At 44.1% G+C, this 5,593-nt stretch overlaps 1 long non-coding RNA gene across 1 annotated transcript; it reads left to right on the top strand.

The window, feature by feature from the left end:
- Nucleotides 1-882: 882 nt before the first annotated feature.
- Nucleotides 883-4,865, top strand: Gm839 (predicted gene 839). The gene is made up of 3 exons (NR_033190.1): nucleotides 883-1,024; nucleotides 2,128-2,311; nucleotides 4,439-4,865. It is a non-coding gene; the product is annotated as a predicted gene 839 (long non-coding RNA).
- Nucleotides 4,866-5,593: the final 728 nt, after the last annotated feature.

Genomic DNA, 5,593 nt, shown 5'->3' with positions numbered 1-5,593 from the left:
TAAGTCGCCTTACTATTTTGTCATTTAAATTAGGTCTGTGATCACTGCAAATTCACATATAATCTGATGTCTGAATTGTGTATCTCTCTCTAATACGTGAACCCGTGAACTCCAGCCCCATTAGCTGAAAAGCCCTTCAGTTCTGCACTGAGCTATTCATGTCTCTGCTGCACATGGTTATGGGTCTGTGTATGGACCCTGTGTTTTATTTCATTAGTTATTTGTTCCTACGTAAATACCATGCTGACATGTTTGATGTATCTTTAGTAGGATTTAACTTCTGGCACTGTAAATTCCCCAACTTCATTTTTCTGTAAGATCATCATGGTTGTTTCTGGCTGAATGCTATGATATGTATCAGAAATGGACTTCTTTGGTGAAATCGGCAGCTCATTAATCAACATAATGAATGTGTAAGATGTTTGAAACTGAAGAAAGAAATTAAACTTCAAGTGGAAAGGTCACACTAAGCGCGTAGCAGAACAACCCCTGCAGGAGGGAAAAAAGGTGTAATTACAACCCAGTGACAGGCCGAAATATCAAAGGAAGAGGGAAATCCTGTTAGTTCCCAAGCAGAAAAACAGAGTATTTATAAGGAGACAGATTCTGATAAAAATCACAGTTCTCAGCAGCAAAAGAGAGGAAAGAGGTAAATTAAACGATAAGGACCAAACAAACAAGAAACTAAGGGCAAAGACTCTGCACCTGGAATTCTAAACCCAAACAGATTGTCAATTAAAATACCCCAAACCTTTCCAACTTCGCCAAAGAATAAAAGGAAAACGTAAATGATGGAATGCAATGAGTTACATGTTATAGAAGCTGAAGAAGAAAATTTTAAGGAAATGCATTCAGAAAGGGATTATGTAGGTCATAAGTGATGGAGCAGTCATGTGTGAGAGCTATTGCCAACTCTAATTAAGCACAGATTTAAAATATATATATATATTTACACTGAGATCAAGTCAAGATTCCAAACAACCACCCAGAGTGCTAGGAGCTTCACAGAAGACAACACAGGATGGTAAGCGTCTTCTTTCCTTGGAGGGGAAGAGCGATGTCGGTTGCTAATTTGAGATTAAACAAATGTGAACCGAGTCAAATTATTAATTGAAAGATAAACACTGGCAGTATCACAAAAAGTGTGTTTGGTAACAATATCCTCAGACAAAATACAACTCAGGGCTGAACCTCTGGAGAATTCAGAGTTGGGTCTCTATGAAGACTGCTGTTTGGGGTGTCCATGCTGAGTCGTGAATGAAGGGACTAATTTTGGAATCCTGGAAAGCAGGAAAAAAGGATGGGGGAGGGGTGAAGTGCCTAGAGGTATATAAACAATGACCTCAGTGCCAATTCTGGCCTGAGAAGGTAGGGCTGGTGAGATAATGGGGATCCCCCAGAGCAGTATTCAGGGAGAGCCGGGGCTCAGACAGAGGCTGTTGACTGCACTTGGGGTACCAAGTATAAGATCTGAATTGCTGGGGTCCAAAACACCAAAACGACCCAAGCAGTCATGAAAGTCCAGCAAAGCAAGATCTTTATTTAAATTAAGCAGCAAAAATTGACTGGTCAGAGACAACAGCACAGACTCAGGGCCTGATTTCATCTTCAAACATTCATCTTAGTAAGTAATTAAGCAGATGACACACATTTATTCTAACCAGGCTGCTGCTGATTGATCAGGGAAACCAAAAAAGACTCAGCAGGTGAACTTGGACCCCAAGCCAAATGGTAGAGAGATTTTAAGCTCAAAATCTTCAAAACTCTGTGCCAAGTTATGCCACCAATCGGAGTTTGGGGATAAGAGACTCCCTTAGGAGCACGAACACTTATCCTGTTCCAATTGGTTGGCTTATTCAGCAGTGCCGGGGCAACTTGCCTAGCATTCATGTTGCAATTTAACAACCAGGAAGTCAGTTGCCTTCTGACATATCTCTTTCTGCCAAGGGATATGTAAGTTACCCAGAGAGGTCTAGGGGACTTAAACTTTATTTGAAAGCTGTTCAAAATGGAGATTTTATTGAAAATGGCTTCAGTTTAGTTCCTTCTTACAGAATAAGACAAGTGTAAACCTTTTGTACAAGGTTTTTTGTTTTGTTTTGTTTTGTTCTGTTTTGTTTTGCACAGGAGCTGCACGGAACTCTGGCAAAGACTGTCAAGGTCAAAGCAATGGCACCTTAATTCAACTTCAGCATCCTTCAATGTAAATGTGATCTTGGAACAGTTACACTCCCAAAGCCATTTGTTGGCTCAAATTCTGATAGGGTCCAACTCAGGCTGATTGCAGTGTCCTGCTGAACTGTCTCTCCAGGTATTTATTGTCTAATTGGGACAAATAAAACATGACTTTGCCTGACACCTTGCAACAACTGGGAATGTGTGTTTCATTACTCTTTATGTTGGGACTGATACATGAGTTTTTGGAATATACATCGGCTTTGCTATTTTTTCGTAATTGATTTTTTTCTGGATCCCACTGTGGGCTTCCTAGGGGAGAGTGGGATTAATGGAGGTAAGCCTAAAATCTGTTCAGAACAGATCTTGGTACTGTTTTAGAAGAGGCAGGGGAGAAGAAAAAGCAAGTACACATAGATTTCCGAATTCTGTTCCTGAGAACTACTTGTTCTGATGTAAAATCTAGACATCATCAGGAACTAGCTATTTAAAAATAGAAACTAGCATTCTTATAGCCTAGGCAGGAGGGTTGGGGTCTAGATGGCTGAAGCAATCTCCATAGGATTCACATGACACTGAGTGAAATGGCTCTACAGGTTTATCTCTTGACAGTTTTCTATTTCAAAGTAGGCTGAGCACAAGTATCTCATATACATGTGAATATATCCATCAAGGAATATATACAGATAAATAAATAGACAAATATATAAAGACATAGTAAGATATATAGATAAATAGAGAGATACAAAGACACAGAAATACAAGATATACAGAAAAATATTTGGAGACAAGCCTCCAAAATAATCTAGAAAGTAAACCACAAAACACTCAACTGCTGCCACTCACACCTCAGGCAACAGGGCAGAGACCAAGGTTTCTGACAGGGCTTGTTTGTTTCTGTTTGTTAGTTTGAGACAAAGTATCTTTACATAGCCATGGCTCTCCTGGAACTCACTGTGAAAACCAGGTAGAGTTTGAACTCAGAGATCCACCTGCCTCCCCAGTGCTGAAATTAAAGGCCTGAGGCACCACGCCCTGCCTTACATATTGACTGGTTTTTGTTTTGTTTTATTTATTTTTTTGATTCACCTGAAACAAGGTTGGTGTCTCAATATTATACACTTTTTTAAAAGTCATGTCAAGGGCCCCAAAAAACCTACTTGTAATGTATATGTAAGCATGTGTAAGTACAGGAATGGTGGAAGCTTCTGTCCTCTGCATGCTACCTTTGGCCTCATGTCCCAGTCCACTCCTTCCTTGGGATTACAGACTATTTGGGGACAGGGGGCAGCAGTATGCAGCTGTATAGAGAATCTCAGCTGAGACCTCCAGCTTTGAAGCCTAAACATCTCATAGATACTCAGGGCTTGCAATCTGAGGCAGCCTCTTTTGGATTACTAGCAGCACAGCCATTGAGTCATTTGAAGGAAAGAAAAAATCTGCATTCACACACAGACACAGAGAAGCACCCAAGTACCTCTCCCGAAGGCTTTGCTGGGTCCATCAGTTTCATGTGGGGATGAGTCACACAACACCTACAGTCTATTTGGAGGTCCAGGTAGGGTCTTTCTCATCCTGGAGGGAAGTAAACTCCCTCTTGGCAGGGAGTGGTTGTGTTGAGTTGAAGAGTGTGTTACCCTGTGCTCCTGGCTTCTTGGCTAGTGTGCTGGTTGAATGGGAGTCAGGAGCGGTTTGGAGTCCGGCAGAAGGAGTAGGGATGTAGTGCCGAGCTGGGACTAGGGGAATGATGTAGGTCCTCTCGGGGCTCATGAACAGCACTGGGATTTCTGGTGAATGACATGGGGGGATTTCAAAAGGAATATCACGTGGAGGATTTATTTTTTCCCCCTGTGGTTCTCAGGTCGGATCCCTGGTTCTCACCCATGGAGGCCCTTGCCAGGCCCTGAGTCCGAAGCCAGCCCCTCAGCTCTTTTGATCCTATGACTTTGTTTTGTAAGAAAGGGTCTCTCAGAAGCAGGCAGGCTGGCCTGAGATCTAGGCCTGGAGCTTGTCCTTTAGGTCAGGCAGATGATGAACTTGGAGTCCTCCTGCCTCAGAGGTTGTGTTTAGGTGCCCAAGCTTGTGTGTCTGAAACTGGCTTCCTAGCTGCTCTGGGGATGGGCCCCTGTCATGACCCAGTGCCACCCCCACAGGCTGTGCCCTGACTTTGGACTCCTCTCCAGTTTTTCATCTCAGTACAGTTTCTTGGTCTTGGCATCTTTTTCAATGGCATCTTGTAATCCCCTGTCTCTCTTCTGCACAGACATGTGGGAGACCCTAAGCACTGTCATGATGGGTGACCAGAATCAAAATCGCTTTCAGACCCTGGATTTTGACAGCCTGTTCTCTTCAGAGGTGAATGAAGGAGACACAGCCTCAGAGACAATGCAGCAAAATCTCTGGTGTCCAGCAATGAAGTTCTCAGAGCACACTACCTCTGTGCCCAAGATCGAGCCATGGACCAAGAAGCTCCCACGATATAGCCACTTAGTGTATGACGCTGATGTCCAAATGTCTGACTGGACCCCCGAAGAGACAGACAACTGGATGAGGTTGACTCTTGCTGCAGCTGTAGTGTGGTCAATGCGGACCTGCAGATTTTCTCGACATGGGAGGAACAACACATTGCTGGCATAGCGGCCGCAGCTGCCACATGTCATCATCCCATGGGAACAGCAAACCCCAAACCCTTGTTCATCTCCACTCTGACAGGAGATTTTTTTAACGTTTATAGAAGAAGAGAAAGAGGAAGATGAAGAAGAACCAGACAACTCATTGAATCGGGCAGAATAGACTCCAATGAGAGGCAGTATAAAAAGATGGGATCCTGGCTTTCCAAGACCTGATCTCAGCCCAGAACTCCTGCCTCTTTCTCCTTCCCTGGCCTAAGTCTCTGAGCCCCCAGCCCAGGCCTGGAGCACCTTCACTCCTCCAGTTTTCAGGGTTCTACCCGGGCTCCTTCTCTTTTAAGGCTCAGTGGTTCATCTGAGCGCCCCAGAAACACCCAATAAAGTGTCCCTTTGGCCAGGGTCCATGCTCTACTACTTAAGGATTTTCCGACATAAATACCTTAGACTTCATCCCCAGGCTTAAAATAGACCCTTGTAATCATCTCCACTGACACACCTGCAAGATGCCCTCCTAGAGTGTAGGTGTAGTGCCACACTATCAGAAAAGGCCACTTATACCAGCTTCTGTACTGGCCCCATTTATAGGGTCTGACACCCCTGGGTGTTCAGAACCAGGCTGCCTACAAAAACCTCATTAGGGTGGGGGTATGTGCCTCTGAGCCCTCTAGCATACAATCCACAACCTGTATCAGTCAGAGTCGGACCTCCAGAAGACAAAGAGCAAGGAGGGCAGCTTGAGAGACTTTCCCAGGACTGTGGACTCTGATGAATTCTCCCTTGCTTCCCAG

The sequence above is a fragment of the Mus musculus genome, chromosome 6 (genome assembly GCF_000001635.26).
Source record: "Mus musculus strain C57BL/6J chromosome 6, GRCm38.p6 C57BL/6J".
Lineage (NCBI taxonomy): Eukaryota > Metazoa > Chordata > Mammalia > Rodentia > Muridae > Mus > Mus musculus.
The sequence above is the reverse complement of the archived record's forward strand: the minus strand, read 5'-3'. Positions and strand labels throughout refer to the sequence as shown.